Source organism: Ambystoma mexicanum, chromosome 11, assembly GCF_040938575.1.
Source record: "Ambystoma mexicanum isolate Mex_15411 chromosome 11, UKY_AmexF1_1, whole genome shotgun sequence".
Taxonomy (NCBI): domain Eukaryota; kingdom Metazoa; phylum Chordata; class Amphibia; order Caudata; family Ambystomatidae; genus Ambystoma; species Ambystoma mexicanum.
Genome location: NC_090934.1, coordinates 1,143,336,606 through 1,143,355,730, shown reverse-complemented (window position 1 = coordinate 1,143,355,730; position 19,125 = coordinate 1,143,336,606).

The window sequence follows — 19,125 nt, the reverse complement described above, 5'->3', positions numbered from 1 at the left end:
TGTGCTCATTGCGGGCTTTCAGTCACCCCCACCCCTCTTGAGACCTAGTCTTGACCGCCGCGATCGCTACCTTGATTGGTCTGGCTCGTCCAGAGGTTACCCTGTTCCAAGTAATTAGGTTGGCCTTCTGAACTTCTGCGCCACCAGGACAGAGTTCAGAAATCCGTCTTAACAAATTGGTGTACAGCGGTGGGATACGACTGAAGGTATCCAGTGCTGCGCACGAACTAAGGCATTTCAGGTTATTCCAACCAGGACACGTAGTGAATTGTTGTAGTATAACTTTAAAAAGGCCATAGTCCTATCTAACAGTATGGAAACAAATACCTTGTTAACTTTAAATGCTTCCAAATCAGAAACACTGAAAAAGATGTGTGCGGAGAGAGGTGTTTCCTCTCAAGGCACGAAATTGGAAATGATCCAAAGAATCGTGGTGTGGCAAGAAGCGCAGCTTGACGCTATAACTTCTGAGGACAGTGCGGAAGGTGGTGGGGCTGCTCTCACTGGTAGAACCGACGGTTCTGCCGCTGCACTGATCCATCGCGACCACGAGGACAGGGACGACGAGATGTCTAATGTTTCCTCTGCCAGTGCTGATGGGGAGGCTATGCTTGAATTCAAGAAGCAAGAGCTGCGGTTTAGGCAGCAGGAGCTTGAATTCAGCATAGCCAAACTAAAAATCGAACAGGCAGAAAAACAAAAAGACAGGGATCACCAGTTGGAACTAGCCAAGCTTCAGTTTGCAAATGGGTCCAAGGGTCCTGGACATGGGTCTGGGGCCTCCTCTCATCCACGGTTTCCGAAAGATCTGCTCAGTGTGTATGAAGAAAGGAATGACATTATGGACTGGCTGAATGCGTTTGAGTATGCATGCGAAGTTCAACAAGTTGACAATGCTGATAAGATTGCTTGGTTACTCAGCAGACTGCCCCATTCTGGCTGTAGTGCCATTATGGAAATGTCGAAAGCTGAGCGAGCTGATTTCGCAATGTTAAAGCAAACTCTCAATTTAAAGTTTGGGAAGACTCCGGCCCAATATTTGAAACGTTTCAGAGAGTATAAGAAAAAGGAAGGTGGTACTTGGGTATCTTATGTCACTGAATCCTTGAAAAACTTAACTGGCTGGGTCGAAGGTTATAAGGTTTCTACCTTCGAAGGCATGATAAATTTTGTCATGCTGGAACACATTTTTGCATCTTCTTCCCCGGAGCTTAAGCAGCATTTGGCCGATTCGAAGGAGATAGATCCTAAGAAGCTGGCCATTGCAGCAGACTTATGGGTGTCACATCGAGTGTCCCATGAGGACAAAACTCATCCTGGTAAGCAGGAGGAAGGGAAAAAGTCCAAAGATATGGAGGGTGGAGAATCTGCTAAATCTTCTTCTCATAAGGGCCACAAAAAGAAAAGTAAGGGTAAGACACAAGAGAACTCACAGGGTAGTGGAGGTCAGCCTCCGAGACAAAACTCTGGTTACAATAAGCCTCCCTATGTAAACAGACCCAATGGATCTTGTTTTGCTTTTGGAGCAACTGACCACCGAAGGGGGATCCCCGGTGTAAGGTTAGACCTTTGGGGGTCCACTCCGCTAATCTGGCCTTCTCCTCCTACGAGGAAGAAGAGATTACAGGAGCATCCTTCTCCTCAGACTCATTTCCCAGCGGGATAGAGGCTGAGGTAGTTTTAGTGTCCCTGGGTTCCTGGGAGCCTAAAGTCGCAGAGGCTTATGCTAGGATTCCGGATAATACCAAGCACTACTTTAAAGACAGTGTGCTGATCAATGGAGTAGATACTCCAGCTCTTAGGGATAGTGGGTGCAGTTGCACTGTAGTGGATTCTACCTTGGTAGACTCAGAGGAAGTTGCCAGAGCTACTCTGATGCCCACTAAGTTGGCTGACGGCCCACTCCGTATGTTCCCAGTAATACCTGTAAATCTTACTTTAAATGGTACAGCAGTCAGGATTCCAGTGAGCATTCAGAGAAACGTCCCGGGAAAGGTCTTGTTAGGTAATGATCTCAGAGCTTTAGGGCTCGTAGGAGACACTGCCGAAAGACCCTACACACGGTCTCAAGCACGGGCAGCATTGGCCAAGACCAATACGCTGCCCCAGCCGAAGGGGAAACCCAAGGCAGAAGGAGTCGACAAGTCACGACGAGGGAAAGAGAATATTCCCCCGAGCTCGCCTACCACTGTGGTGGAGGAAGTTGGTCAATCGCCCGGGCCTGACGAGGAGGTGGCGATGCCTGAATTATTTGACCCCAACGATCATCCTGAACTAAAAGACTTGTTAGTTGAAGGAGGTCCTGATAGGGACGAATTCAGTAAAGGCCAACGTGAGTGCCCATCTCTGGAAGGCCTAAGGAGACAGGCCTGCTCCCAGCTTGAGGGTGAACCTCCTGGGACGCATAGGATTTATTGGGAAGGTGGACTCCTGTATAGTGAGCCCACAGAGTCTACAGAAGGAGACCATAGGAGGTTGGTGGTTCCCCTTGCTGTTAGGCCCTTCCTCCTGCAGTTGGCGCATGAAGTTCCCCTTGCTGGTCACCTTGGTATGAAGAGGACCAAGCAAAGGTTATCCATGCACTTCTACTGGCCCAAGATGGGGGTGCAAGTAGAAAGTCACTGCAGGAGTTGTGCCTCCTGCCAGTTGTCTGGTAAGGTTGGCGCGACAATCCAAGCTCCGTTGGTACCGCTCCCAGTTGTGGGGGTACCATTTGAAAGGGTAGGGATCGACATCGTTGGTCCCCTTGACCCGCAAACATCCTCGGGCAATAGGTTTATCCTGGTGCTGGTCGACCATGCAACCAGATATCCTGAGGCCATCCGATTGAAAACTGTAACTGCCAAGTCAGTTGCAAAAGCTTTACTCGGCATATTTACTAGGGTTGGCTTCCCTAAAGAAGTTGTGTCGGATCGTGGCAGCAACTTTATGTCGAAGTATATGCAGGCTATGTGGAAAGAATGTGGGGTCACCTACAAGTTCTCTTCTGCATACCACCCCCAGACCAATGGTCTGGTGGAACGTTTCAACAGAACGTTAAAGAGCATGATTGGGGCTCTGGAGGAACCTCAGAGAAGAAAATGGGATCTTCTTTTACCATGCTTACTGTTTGCCTACCGAGAGGTACCACAGGAGGGTGTTGGCTTCAGCCCCTTCGAACTTCTGTTCGGTCATCCCGTACGGGGACCCTTAGCCATCGTCAAAGAGGGATGGGAGATGCCCACGCCCCCTGTTACTACCAACGTAGTTGATTATGTGCTAGGGCTCAGAAAACGGATGGTACTTCTGATGGGCTTGGCTAGTGATAAATTGAAGGCAGGACAAGCGCTGGTGAAACATTGGTACGAACAGAAAGCTTCCCTCATCAACTTTACACCTGGTCAGCAAGTCCTGATCATGAATCCCATAAGGCCGCGAGCCTTACAGGACAAATGGTCAGGCCCTTACACAGTGGTGGAGCCCCTGGGTGAGGTTAACTATTTAGTGGACCTTGGAAGGCCTGGACAGGCTCCAAAAGTGTTTCACGTGAATAGGCTGAAGGCTTTCGTACCAAGAGTCGAAATCGCAGCACTGCTACTAGCTTCAGATGTTGAGGAAGAGGAGTCTGAACCTCTCCCCGACCTGTTCCACAGCGGTCCTTCAGATAGCTCCTTTGAGGGTGTCCGAGTGGCCCCTCACCTGACTTCTGATCAGCAGGCTGAGGTGAAAAGTTTGCTTAGGCAGTTTTCCCCCCTGTTTTCACAGTCGCCTGGTTTGACACCTTGGTGCAAACATAACATTGACACAGGAGACAGTGTACCTACCAAAAGTAGGGGATACAGGATGTCAGACAAAGTACGGTCTTATATTAAGACCGAGGTCAACAAGATGTTAGACCTTGGGGTGATTGAACCCTCTAGTAGTCCTTGGTCCAGCCCTGTGGTTTTGGTTCCAAAGGCAGGCACTTCTGAATTGAGGTTCTGCGTGGATTACAGGGCTCTGAATGCTGTCACCAAGACAGATGCACACCCCTTGCCTCGAACAGATGAGCTGGTGGATACTTTGGGTGCCTCCAAGTACCTCAGCACGTTTGACTTCACTGCTGGCTATTGGCAAATAGCTTTAGCAGAACATGCCAAGGAAAAGACAGCATTTTCTACTCCAGACGGCCTTTACCAATTCCGGGTAATGCCGTTCGGGTTGAAGAATGCACCTGCCACTTTCCAGAGGCTTGTGAATCATGTGTTGAATGGGTTGGACGAATTCTGTCTTGCATATCTGGACGATATAGCAGTTTTCAGTGCCACCTGGGAAGACCATGTGAAACACCTCGGGATTGTGCTCCAGGCTCTTCAGAAAGCACACCTGACCATAAAGGCTAGTAAATGCCAGATTGGACAAGGCTCAGTGGTTTACCTTGGACATGAAGTAGGTGGAGGGAGGATACAGCCTCTTCCCAGTAAAGTACAAGCAGTACAAGACTGGCCTACCCCCACTACCCAAACCCAAGTGAGAGCCTTCTTAGGACTCACGGGGTATTACCGCAATTTTGTGGCAGACTATGGCACCATAGCTGCTCCTCTGACTGCCCTCACAACTCCGAAGAAACCCAAGAAGGTAACTTGGACCGACGAGTGTGAGAAGGCCTTCAATGGCTTAAAAGACTCCTTGTGCCAGGCCCCTGTCCTCAGGGCCCCTGATTATCAAAGACCTTTTATCGTGCAGACGGACACCTCTGACACTGGGATAGGAGCTGTACTATCACAAGTAGATGAGAAGGGTAAGGAACACCCTATCGGTTTTATTAGTCGCCAGCTTAAGGACAGAGAGCTCAGATGGTCCACGGTAGAGAAAGAATGTTTCTCTGTTGTGTGGGCCCTAAGGAAGCTGAGGCCCTACCTCTATGGGACCCACTTCACTGTGCAAACTGACCATAAGCCGTTAAAGTGGCTAATGAACATGAAGGGGGAGAATCCAAAGTTGCTTAGGTGGTCCATAAGTCTACAAGGCTTCGACTTCACTATTGAGCATAGGCCAGGTGTCCAACATAGCAATGCTGATGGGTTGTCCAGAATGTTTAACCGACCTGAACAAGAGACTCATCCAGGGGTGGATTAGTTCCCCCTGTCCATAGTCTGGGAGGGGCGAGTGTTAGGAAAGATTTCGTAATTGTAGGTAATTTTCCTTCCATGTGGCAACCCCTAAACTTTTTGCTGTTGTTTTTCACCTTGTTCTTGACTTTGCCAGAGAAGTGCAGCCTTCTGCCGCACTCCTCTGGGCTTTCGCTCCTTTCTTACGGGGAAACTGACATGCCCTTAAGACAGTCAGTACCGGGGAACGCTGTTTCCCGTAGTTTCTTTTATCATGTTGCGGCTTTCGTGCAACATGACACAAGAGGGCACTGTAAGCTAAGTTACAGCTCTCTTGGGTCTCTAGCCTTCTACAGGCCCTAGATACTCGTTTAGGATTGTATCTGATCGGTGCAAGTAATTCAGGGACGGGAATGGTGGCAGCGATCGTTTCTTTGTATTTTGAGCTCCTTTTGGCGTTCTAAGCGTGTTTTCCACGCTTAACCCAAAATGGTGGCCTGGCTCCCAAAATGGCCAGACCACGAGGCTCCTTTGTCCTGTCCGCTGACCGTCTTGCTCCCTTCACCTTCCCCAGGTCGAGCCGACCCGGGGCCTTCCTTATTTGGGCATGTACTTTCCCGCGAAACACAGATGCTTTCGCGGGCTTCTACATGTCTTGTGTGTGCCTCCAGGGTGTGGGCTGGGATGTCTGGTCCCAATACACATCCTGGGTGCCAGAGAGTCTAGGGTGGTGTGAATGCCTGGGACCACCGTGGTCCGTGATTGGTCCACGAATGGTGTGAGTGTTGATGAGCGGATCTCCCATTGGGTCCCCTCCGTTTTGGCGCGAAGGGAACCGTGGATAAGAGGGGGCTGGAAACACCACTACCAGGTCGATCTCCTGAGTTCTCACGAACGAAGGAATACAGGAGCCAAGTATCCTGCAACCAAGAGGCTAGACCAAGGAATCGCTGGTGACCCGCTGAAGGACTTCTCCTCTGCACTGCTGTCGCCTTGTGAAACCCTTTTCACCTTTGATGGAACCAGAAGGCCTGTACTGGTACTTCGACCCTTGGAATAGCGGGAACAGCTATTCTCGGCATCTTCACCATCTCCTGCCAGTAAGCCTTCGGAAGCGTCTCTGGGCCATCCAGTTGACTGACCAGCTTACACGGGAGTCTTGCTCTGTAACCGCCGCCAGGTTGTGTAGTATTTCGGGTCCTTGTCACTCTCACACGCTTCGTACACTTGGCGTTCCCAGGTCTGAAGTGAGTAGTGTACATTTGGCTCAAATACACACGGCCGCCCCGTTGCCCTGCTGTGGTAACAAACTGTGCAGGTTTCTTCGATTGGGACGTCTTTTTACTCAACACGACGACAAGGCGTTCCCTGCTCTTCTGAACCTGCCAGCTGCTGAAACTGACGCGGAGAAGCCTGGGTCTGCTTGCATCGGGGACCGGTGAGTAGCATAGCTAGGATCTGGTCGCCCTCCTGCAGGAGCCCATTGCTTTTCCCCGCTGTGTAAAACAGCACCCGTGTCCGTACTCGCGCTCTGCTTCTGCCCACTGTGGAGGCTGCGCTTGAGTCGCGGAACTTGTTCTTCTTCTTTGTGCACTAAACTAAACTGCCTGACTTAATTTGAAGAGCTTCTCCTTTTGCCCATTGGCACCAGCGCGTGCAGGTACTCTGAGCACAAGGCTCCACTCTTCGCAGGGCCCGGACTTCCATCTAGTTAGGTGCCTCTGAAGGCGAACTGGGTCTAAGCATTACTTCGCACTGCCTGTTTTCCTTCCCTTTTAGGTGGACTACACATTTCGTGCATATAACGCTTGCGACTGTCGTATTTGTATATATATTGTGTTGATATGGTATGTGTTGGTTTAATATTGTGATATTGTGAATTTCTCGCTACGGTCATTGTTTTAAAGGCCTTAAAATAAATGTGTATATATTTTTTATATAACAACTGTTTGGAGTAGTTTATAAGTGATCTTGCTTTGTGTGCTCATTGCGGGGTTTCAGTCACCCTCACCCCTCTTGAGACCTAGTCTTGACCGCCGCGATCGCTACCTTGATTGGTCTGGCTCGTCCAGAGGTTACCCTGTTCCAAGTAATTAGGTTGGCCTTCTGAACTTGTGCGCCACCAGGACAGAGTTCAGAAATCCGTCTTAACAGATATCACATCTCAAGCTATCTCAGGATTGGAATGGGAAGGAGTTTGATATCACATCTCAAGCTATAGGAAGGGTCTCAGGTTTGGAAGGGGAAGGATTTGGATCTCACATCTCATGTTTTAGGACGGGTCTCAGGTTTGGTATTAGAAGCATTGAGATATCACATCTCATGGTATAGGAAGGGTCTCAGGATTGGAATGGGAAGGAGTTGGATATCACATCTCAAGTTATCACAGGATTGGAATGGGAAGGAGTTTGATAGCACATCTCAAGCTATAGGAAGGGTCTCAGGTTTGGAAAGGGAAGGATTTGGATTCCACATCTCATGTTATAGGATGGTTCTCATGTTTGGTTTTAGAAGCATTGAGATATCACACCACATGCTATCTGAAGGGTCTCAGGTTTGGAAAGGGAAGGATTTGGATTTCACATATGTTATTGGATGGTTCTCAGGTTTGGTTTTAGAAGCATTAAGATATCACATCTCATGCTATAGGAAGGGTCTCAGGTTTGGAATGGGAAGGAGTTGGATACACATCTCATGTTATAGGAAGGATCTCAGGTTTGGTATTAGAAGCATTGTGATATCACATATCATGCTATAGGAAGGGTCTCAGGATTGGAATGGGACGGAGTTGGATATCACATCTCATGCTAAAGGAAAGATCTCAGGTTTGGAAGGGGAAGGATTTGGATCTCACATCTCATGTTTTAGGACGGGTGTCAGGTTTGGTATTAGAAGCATTGAGATATCACATCTCATGGTATAGGAAGGGTCTCAGGATTGGAATGGGAAGGAGTTGGATATCACATCTCAAGCTATCTCAGGATTGGAATGGGAAGGAGTTTGATATCACATCTCATGCTATCGTAAGGGTCTCAGGTTTGGAATGGGAAGGAGTTGGATATCACATCTCATGTTATAAGGATCTCAGGTTTGGTATTAGAAGCATTGAGATATCACATCTCATGCTATAGGAAGGGTCTCAGGATTGGAATCGGAAGGAGTTGGATACCACATCTCATGCTATACGAAGGGTCTCAGGTTTGTTATAAGCATTGAGATATCCCATCTCATGCTATAGGAAGGGTCTCAGCATTGGAATCGGAAGGAGTTGTATTTGACATCTCATGCCATAGGAAGGGTCTCAGGTTTGGTATAAGCATTGAGATATCACATCTCTGCTATCGGAAGGGTCTCAGGATTGGAATGGCAAGGAGTTGGATATCACATCTCATGCTAAAGGAAGGGTCTCAGTTTTGATAGAAGCATTGAGATATCACACCTCATGCTATAGGAAGGAACTCAGGATTGGAATGGGAAGGAGTTGGATATCACGTCTCATGTTATAGGAAGGGTCTCAGGATTGGAATGGCAAGGAGTTGGATATCACATCTCATGCTAAAGGAAGGGTCTCAGGTTTGATAGAAGCATTGAGATATCACATCTCATGCTATAGGAAGGAACTCAGGATTGGAATGGGAAGGAGTTGGATATCACATCTCATGCCATAGGAAGGGTTATCAGGTTTGGTATAGCATTGAGATATCACATCTCTGCTATCGGAAGGGTCTCAGGATAGGAATGGGAAGGACTTAGATATCACATCTCATACTATAGGGAGGGTCTCAGTTTTGATATTAGAAGCATTGAGCTGTCACATCTCATGCTATCGGAAGGGTCTCAGGATTGGAATGGGATGGAGTTGGATATCACATCTCAAGCTATCTCGGGATTGGAATGGGAAGGAGTTTGATATCACATCTCAAGCTATAGGAAGGGTCTCAGGTTTGGAAGGGGAAGGATTTGGATCTCACATCTCATGTTTTAGGACGGGTCTCAGGTTTGGTATTAGAAGCATTGAGATATCACATCTCATGGTATAGGAAGGGTCTCAGGATTGGAATGGGAAGGAGTTGGCTATCACATCTCAAGCTATCTCAGGATTGGAATGGGAAGGAGTTTGATATCACATCTCAACCTATAGGAAGGGTCTCAGGTTTGGAAAGGGAAGGATTTGGATTTCACATCTCATGTAATAGGATGGTTCTCATGTTTGGTTTTAGTAGCATTGCGATATCACATCTCATGCTATCGGAAGGGTCTCAGGTTTGGAAAGGGAAGGATTTGGAGTTCACATGTTATAGCATGGTTCTCAGGTTTGGTTTTAGAAGCATTAAGATATAACATCTCATGCTATCGGAAGGGTCTCAGGTTTGGAAAGGGAAGGATTTGGAGTTCACATGTTATAGGATGGTTCTCAGGTTTGGTTTTAGAAGCATTAAGATATAACATCTCATGCTAAAGGAAAGGTCTCAGTTTGGAAGGGGAAGGATTTGGATCTCACATCTCATGTTTTAGGACGGGTCTCAGGTTTGGTATTAGAAGCATTGAAATATCACATCTCATGTTATAGCATGGTTCTCAGGTTTGGTTTTAGAAGCATTAAGATATAACATCTCATGCTATCGGAAGGGTCTCAGGTTTGGAAAGGGAAGGATTTGGAGTTCACATGTTATAGGATGGTTCTCAGGTTTGGTTTTAGAAGCATTAAGATATAACATCTCATGCTAAAGGAAAGGTCTCAGTTTGGAAGGGGAAGGATTTGGATCTCACATCTCATGTTTTAGGACGGGTCTCAGGTTTGGTATTAGAAGCATTGAAATATCACATCTCATGGTATACGAAGGGTCTCAGGTTTGGTATAAGCATTGAGATATCCCATCTCATGCTATAGGAAGGGTCTCAGCATTGGAATCGGAAGGAGTTGTATTTGACATCTCATGCCATAGGAAGGGTCTCAGGTTTGGTATAAGCATTGAGATATCACATCTCTGCTATCGGAAGGGTCTCAGGATTGGAATGGGAAGGAGTTGGATATCACATCTCATGCTAAAGGGAGGGTCTCAGGTTTGGAAGGGGAAGGATTTGGATATCACATCTCATGTTATAGGAAGGATCTCAGGTTTGGTATTAGAAGCATTGAGATATCACATCTCATGCTATCGGAAGGATCTCAGGTTTGGTATTATAGGCATTGAGATATCACATCTCATGCTATCAGAAGGGTCTCAGGATTGGAATGGGAAGGAGTCGGATATCACATCTCATGCTAAAGGGAGGGTCTCAGGTTTGGTATTAGAAGCATTGAGATATCACATCTCATGTTATAGGAAGAATCTCAGGTTTGGTATTAGAGGCATTGAGATATCACATCTCATGCTATCAGAAAGGTCTCAGGATTGGAATGGGAAGGAGTCGGATATCACATCTCATGCTAAAGGGAGGGTCTCAGGTTTGGTATTAGAAGCATTGAGATATCACATCTCATGTTATAGGAAGAATCTCAGGTTTGGTATTAGAGGCATTGAGATATCAGATCTCATGCTATAGGAAGGGTCTCAGGATTGGAATGGGAAGGAGTTGGATATCACATCTCATGCTAAAGGAAGGGTCTCAGTTTTGGTAGAAGCATTGAGATACCACATCTCATGGTATAGGAAGGGTCTCAGGATTGGAATGGGAAGGAGTTGGATATCACATCTCATCCAATAGGAAGGATCTCAGGATTGGAATGGGAAAGATTTGGATGTCACATCTCTTGCTATAGGAAGGGTCTCAGGTTTTTTATTAGAAACATTGAGATATCACATCTCATGCTATAGGAAGGGTTTCAGGATTGGAATGGGAAGGAGTTGGATATCCCTTCTCATGCTATAGGAAGGATCTCAGGTTGGAATGGGAAGGAGTTGGATATCACATCTCATGTTATAGGAAGGGTCTCAGGATTGAAATGGGAAGGATTTGGATATCACATCTCATGTTATAGGAAGGGTCTCAGGTTTGGTATTAGAAGCATTGAGATATCACATCTCATGCTATAGGAAGGGTCTCAGGAATGGAATGGGAAGGACTTGGATATCACATCTCATGATACAGGAAGGGTCTAAGGTTTGGAAGGGGAAGGATTTGGATATCACATCTCATGTTATTGGACCGGTCTCAGGTTTGGTATTAGAAGCATTGAGATATCAAGTCTCATGGTATAGGACGGGAGTTTGATATCACATCTCATGCCATGGTATGGGTCTCAGGTTTTGTAGAAGCATTGGGATATCACATCTCATGCTATCGGAACGGTATCAGGATTGGATTTGGAAGGAGTTGGATATCCCATCTCATGCTATTGGAAGGGTCTCAGGATTGGAATGGGAAGGACTTGGATATCACATCTCATGCTGTAGGAAGGCTCTCAGGTTTGGTATAAGCATTGAAATATCACATCTCTGCTATCGGAAGGGTCTCAGGATTGGAATGGGAAGGACTTAGATATCACATCTCATGCTATAGGGAGGGTCTCAGTTTTGATATCAGAAGCATTGAGATATCACATCTCATGCTATCGGAAGGGTCTCAGGATTGGAATGGGAGGAGCTGGATATCACATCTCATGCTAAAGGAAGGGTCTCAGGTTTGGAAGGGGAAGGATTTGTATATCACATCTCATGTTATAGGAGGGGTCTCAGGTTTGGTATTAGAAGCATTGTGATATCACATCTCATGCTATAGGAAGTGTCTCAGGATTGGAATGGGAAGGAGTTGGATATCACATCTCATGCTATAGGAAGGGTTTCAGGTTTGGTAGAAGCATTGAGATATCACATCTCATGCTATAGGAAGAGTCTCAGGTTTGGGAAGGGAAGGATTTGGATTTCACATCTCATGTTATAGGATGGTTCTCATGTTTGGTTTTTGAAGCATTGAGATATCACATCTCATGCTATCGGAAGGGTCTCAGGTTTGGAATGGGAAGGAGTTGGATATCACATCTCATGTTATAGGAAGGATCTCAGGTTTGGTATTAGAAGCATTGAGATATCACATCTCATGCTATAGGAAGGGTCTCCGGATTGGAATGTGAAGGATTTGGATATCACATCTCATGTTATAGGAAGGGTCTCAGGATTGGAATGGCAAGGAGTTGGATATCACATCTCATGCTAAAGGAAGGGTCTCAGTTTTGATAGAAGCATTGAGATATCACACCTCATGCTATAGGAAGGAACTCAGGATTGGAATGGGAAGGAGTTGGATATCACGTCTCATGTTATAGGAAGGGTCTCAGGATTGGAATGGCAAGGAGTTGGATATCACATCTCATGCTAAAGGAAGGGTCTCAGGTTTGATAGAAGCATTGAGATATCACATCTCATGCTATAGGAAGGAACTCAGGATTGGAATGGGAAGGAGTTGGATATCACATCTCATGCCATAGAAAGGGTTATCAGGTTTGGTATAGCATTGAGATATCACATCTCTGCTATCGGAAGGGTCTCAGGATAGGAATGGGAAGGACTTAGATATCACATCTCATACTATAGGGAGGGTCTCAGTTTTGATATTAGAAGCATTGAGCTGTCACATCTCATGCTATCGGAAGGGTCTCAGGATTGGAATGGGATGGAGTTGGATATCACATCTCAAGCTATCTCGGGATTGGAATGGGAAGGAGTTTGATATCACATCTCAAGCTATAGGAAGGGTCTCAGGTTTGGAAGGGGAAGGATTTGGATCTCACATCTCATGTTTTAGGACGGGTCTCAGGTTTGGTATTAGAAGCATTGAGATATCACATCTCATGGTATAGGAAGGGTCTCAGGATTGGAATGGGAAGGAGTTGGCTATCACATCTCAAGCTATCTCAGGATTGGAATGGGAAGGAGTTTGATATCACATCTCAAGCTATAGGAAGGGTCTCAGGTTTGGAAAGGGAAGGATTTGGATTTCACATCTCATGTAATAGGATGGTTCTCATGTTTGGTTTTAGTAGCATTGCGATATCACATCTCATGCTATCGGAAGGGTCTCAGGTTTGGAAAGGGAAGGATTTGGAGTTCACATGTTATAGCATGGTTCTCAGGTTTGGTTTTAGAAGCATTAAGATATAACATCTCATGCTATCGGAAGGGTCTCAGGTTTGGAAAGGGAAGGATTTGGAGTTCACATGTTATATGATGGTTCTCAGGTTTGGTTTTAGAAGCATTAAGATATAACATCTCATGCTAAAGGAAAGGTCTCAGTTTGGAAGGGGAAGGATTTGGATCTCACATCTCATGTTTTAGGACGGGTCTCAGGTTTGGTATTAGAAGCATTGAAATATCACATCTCATGGTATAGGAAGGTTCTCAGGATTGGAATGGGAAGGAGTTGGATATCACATTGAATGGGAAGGAGTTTGATACCACATCTCAAGCTATAGGAAGGGTCTCAGGTTTGGAAAGGGAATGATTTGGATTTCACATCTCATGTTATAGGATGGTTCTCATGTTTGGTTTTAGAAGCATTGAGATATCACATCTCATGCTATCGGAAGGGTCTCAGGTTTGGAATGGGAAGGAGTTTGATATCACATCTCATGTTATAGGAAGGATCTCAGGTTTGGTATTAGAAGCATTGAGATATCACATCTCATGCTATAGGAAGGGTCTCAGGATTGGAATCGGAAGGAGTTGTATATGACATCTCATGTTATAGGAAGGATCTCAGGTTTGGTATTAGAAGCATTGAGTTATCACATCTCATGCTATAGGAAGGGTCTCAGGATTGGAATCGGAAGGAGTTTTATATGACATCTCATGCCATAGGAAGGGTCTCAGGTTTGGTATAAGCATTGAGATATCACATCTCTGCTATCGGAAGGGTCTCAGGATTGGAATGGGAAGGAGTTGGATATCCCATCTCGTTATAGGAAGGGTCTCAGGTTTGGTATTAGAAGCATTGAGATATCACATCTCATGCTATAGGAAGGGTCTAAGGTTTGGAAAGGGGAAGGATTTGGGTATCACATCTCATGTTATAGGACCGGTCTCAGGTTTGGTATTAGAAGCATTGAGATATCAAGTCTCATGGTATAGGACGGGTCTCAGAATTGGAATGGGAATGAGTTGGATATCACATCTCAAGCAATAGGAAGTGTCTCAGGATTGGAATGGGAAGGAGTTTGATATCACATCTCATGCCATGGTATGGGTCTCAGGTTTTGTAGAAGCATTGGGATATCACATCACATGCTATCGGAAGGGTATCGGGATTGGATTTGGAAGGAGTTGGATATCCCATCTCATGCTATAGGCAGGGTCTAAGGTTGGAATGGGAAGGAGTTGGATATCACATCTCATGTTATAGGAAGGGTCTCAGGATTGGAATGGGAAGGACTTGGATATCACATCTCATTCTATAGGAAGGCTCTCAGGGTTGGAAGGGGGAGGAGTTGGATATCACATTTCATGTTAGAGGTAGGATCTCAGGTTTGGTATTAGAGGCATTGAGATATCACATCTCATGCCATCAGAAGGGTCTCAGGATTGGAATGGGAAGGAGTTGGATATCACATCTCATGCTAAAGGGAGGGTCTAAGGTTTGGAAGGGGAAGGATTTGGACATCACATCTCATGTTATAGGAAGGATCTCAGGTTTGATATTAGAAGCATTGAGATATCACATCTCATGCTATCGGAAGGGTCTCAGGTTTGGTAAAAGCATTGAGATATCACATCTCTGCTATCGGAAGGGTCTCAGGATTGGAATGGGAAGGACTTGGATATCACAATTCATGTTATAGGAAGGGCCTCAGGTTTGGTATTAGAAGCATTGAGATATCACATCTCATGCTATAGGAAGGGTCTCAGGATTGGAATGGGAAGGACTTGGATATCACATCTCATGTTATAGGAAGGGTCTCAGGTTTGGTATTAGAAGCATTGAGATATCACATCTCATGCTATAGGAAGGGTCTCAGGAATGGAATGGGAAGGACTTGGATATCACATCTCATGATACAGGAAGGGTCTAAGGTTTGGAAGGGGAAGGATTTGGATATCACATCTCATGTTATTGGACCGGTCTCAGGTTTGGTATTAGAAGCATTGAGATATCAAGTCTCATGGTATAGGATGGGAGTTTGATATCACATCTCATGCCATGGTATGGGTCTCAGGTTTTGTAGAAGCATTGGGATATCACATCTCATGCTATCGGAAGGGTATCAGGATTGGATTTGGAAGGAGTTGGATATCCCATCTCATGCTATAGGAAGGGTCTCAGGATTGGAATGGGAAGGACTTGGATATCACATCTCATGCTGTAGGAAGGCTCTCAGGTTTGGAAAGGGAAGGAGTTGGATATCACATTTCATGTTAGAGGTAGGATCTCAGGTTTGGTATTAGAGGCATTGAGATATCACATCTCATGCTATCAGAAGGGTATCAGGATTGGAATGGGAAGGAGTTGGATATCACATCTCATGCTAAAGGGAGGGTCTCAGGTTTAGAAGGGGAAGGATTTGGATATCACATCTCATGTTATAGGAAGGTTCTCAGGTTTGGTATTAGAAGCATTGAAATATCACATCTCATGCTATCGGAAGGATCTCAGGTTTGGTATTAGAAGCATTGAGATATCACATCTCATGCTATAGGAAGGGTCTCAGGATTGGAATGGGAAGGAGTTGGATATCACATCTCATGTTATAGGAAGGATCTCATGTTTGGTATTAGAAGCATTGAGATATCACATCTCATGCTATAGGAAGGGTCTCAGGATTGGAATGGGAAGGAGTTGGATATCACATCTCATGCTAAATGAAGGGTCTCAGTTTTGGTAGAAGCATTGCGATATCACATCTCATGCTATAGGAAGGGTCTCAGGATTGGAATCGGAAGGAGTTGGATATCACATCTCATGCTATAGGAAGGGTCTCAGGTTTGGTATAAGCATTGAAATATCACATCTCTGCTATCGGAAGGGTCTCAGGATTGGAATGGGAAGGACTTAGATATCACATCTCATGCTATAGGGAGGGTCTCAGTTTTGATATCAGAAGCATTGAGATATCACATCTCATGCTATCGGAAGGGTCTCAGGATTGGAATGGGAGGAGCTGGATATCACATCTCATGCTAAAGTAAGGGTCTCAGGTTTGGAAGGGGAAGGATTTGGATATCACATCTCATGTTATAGGAGGGGTCTCAGGTTTGGTATTAGAAGCATTGTGATATCACATCTCATGCTATAGGAAGTGTCTCAGGATTGGAATGGGAAGGAGTTGGATATCACATCTCATGCTATAGGAAGGGTTTCAGGTTTGGTAGAAGCATTGAGATATCACATCTCATGCTATAGGAAGAGTCTCAGGTTTGGGAAGGGAAGGATTTGGATTTCACATCTCATGTTATAGGATGGTTCTCATGTTTGGTTTTTGAAGCATTGAGATATCACATCTCATGCTATCGGAAGGGTCTCAGGTTTGGAATGGGAAGGAGTTGGATATCACATCTCATGTTATGGGAAGGATCTCAGGTTTGGTATTAGAAGCATTGAGATATCACATCTCATGCTATAGGAAGGGTCTCCGGATTGGAATGTGAAGGATTTGGATATCACATCTCATGTTATAGGAAGGGTCTCAGGATTGGAATGGCAAGGAGTTGGATATCACATCTCATGCTAAAGGAAGGGTCTCAGTTTTGATAGAAGCATTGAGATATCACACCTCATGCTATAGGAAGGAACTCAGGATTGGAATGGGAAGGAGTTGGATATCACGTCTCATGTTATAGGAAGGGTCTCAGGATTGGAATGGCAAGGAGTTGGATATCACATCTCATGCTAAAGGAAGGGTCTCAGGTTTGATAGAAGCATTGAGATATCACATCTCATGCTATAGGAAGGAACTCAGGATTGGAATGGGAAGGAGTTGGATATCACATCTCATGCCATAGGAAGGGTTATCAGGTTTGGTATAAGCATTGAGATATCACATCTCTGCTATCGGAAGGGTCTCAGGATAGGAATGGGAAGGACTTCGATATCACATCTCATACTATAGGGAGGGTCTCAGTTTTGATATTAGAAGCATTGAGCTATCACATCTCATGCTATCGCAAGGGTCTCAGGATTGGAATGGGATGGAGTTGGATATCACATCTCAAGCTATCTCAGGATTGGAATGGGAAGGAGTTTGATATCACATCTCAAGCTATAGGAAGGGTCTCAGGTTTGGAAAGGGAAGGATTTGGATTTCACATCTCATGTTATAGGATGGTTCTCATGTTTGGTTTTTAGTAGCATTGAGATATCACATCTCATGCTATCGGAAGGGTCTCAGGTTTTGTTAAGACGGATTTCTGAACTCTGTCCTGGTGGCGCAGAAGTTCAGAAGGCCAACCTAATTACTTGGAACAGGGTAACCTCTGGACAAGCCAGACCAATCAAGGTAGCGATCGCGGCGGTCAAGACTAGGTCTCAAGAGGGGTGAGGGTGACTGAAAGCCCGCAATGAGCACACAAAGCAAGAGCGCTTACAAACTACTCCAAACAGTTGTCATATCAAAAATATAAACACATTTATTTTAAGGCCTTTAAAACAACGACCGTAGCGAGAAAATCACAATATCACAATATTAAACCAACACATACCATATCAACACAATATATATACAAATACACAGTCGCAAGCGTTTAAAGCACGAAATATGTAGTCCACCTGAAAGGAAAGGAAAACAGGCAGTGCGATAACGCTTTAGACTCAGTTCACCTTCAGAGGCACCTAACTAGATGGAAGTCTGAGCCCTGCGAAGAGTGGAGCCTTGTGCTCAAAGTACCTGCCACGCCGGTGCCAACGGGCAAAAGGGGAAGCTCTTCGGAGGAAGTCAGGCAGTTCGGGTTAGTGCACAGCAGAAGGAGAACAGGTTCCGCAACTCAAGCGCAGCCTCCACAGCGAGCAGAAGCAGAGCGCGAGTACGGCAAAAGGGTGCTGTTTTTACACAGCAGGGAAAGGCAATGGGATACTGCAGGAGGGCGACCAGATCCTAGCTAAACTACTCACCGGTCCCCGAAGCAAGCAGACCCAGGCTTCTCCACGTTAGTTTCAGCAGCTGGCAGGTTCAGAAGAGCAGGGAACGCCTCGTAGTCGTGTAGAGCAAAAAGACGTCCCAATCGACGAAACCAGCACAGTTTTGTTGCCGCAGCAGGACAACGGAGCGGCCGTGTGTATTCAAGCCAAATGTACACTCCTCCCTTCAGCCTTGGGAACGCCAAGCGTACGAAGCGTGGGAGAGTGACAAGGACTCGAAATACAACACAACCTGGCAGCAGTTACAGAGCAGGACTCCCTTGTAAGCTGGTCAGTCAACTGGATGGCCCAGAGACACTTCCGAAGGCTTACTTGGCAGGAGATGATGAAGTCGCCGGGAATAGCTGTTCCTGCTATTCCAAAGGTCGAAGCACCAGTACAGGCCTTCTGGTTCGATCCAAGGAGGAAAGGGTTTCACAGGACGACAGCAGTGCAAAGGAGGATTCCTTCAGCGGGTCACCAGCGATTCCTCGGTCCAGCCTCTTGGTTGCAGGATACTTGGCTCCTGTATTCCTTCGTTCGTGAGAACTCAGGAGATCGACATGGTAGTGGTGTTTCCAGCCCCCTCTTATCCACGGTTCCCTTCGCGCCAAAACGGAGGGGAGCCAATGGGAGATCCGCACATCAACACACATACCATACGTGGACCAATCACGGACCACGGTGGTCCCAGGCATTCACACCACCCTAGACTCTCTGGCACCCAGGATGTGTATTGGGACCAGACATCCCAGCCCACACCCTGGAGGCACACAAACGACATGTAGAAGCCCGCGAAAGCAACCACGTTTCGCGGGAAAGTACATGCCCAAATAAGGAAGGCCCCGGGTCGCCCGACCTGGGGAAGGTGAAGGGAGCAAGACGGTCAGTGGACAGGACAAAGGAGCCTCGTGGTCTGGCCATTTTGGGAGCCAGGCCACCATTTTGGGTTCAGTGCGAAAAACGTGCTCAGAACGCCAAAAGGAGCTCAAAATAAACAAAACGATCGCTG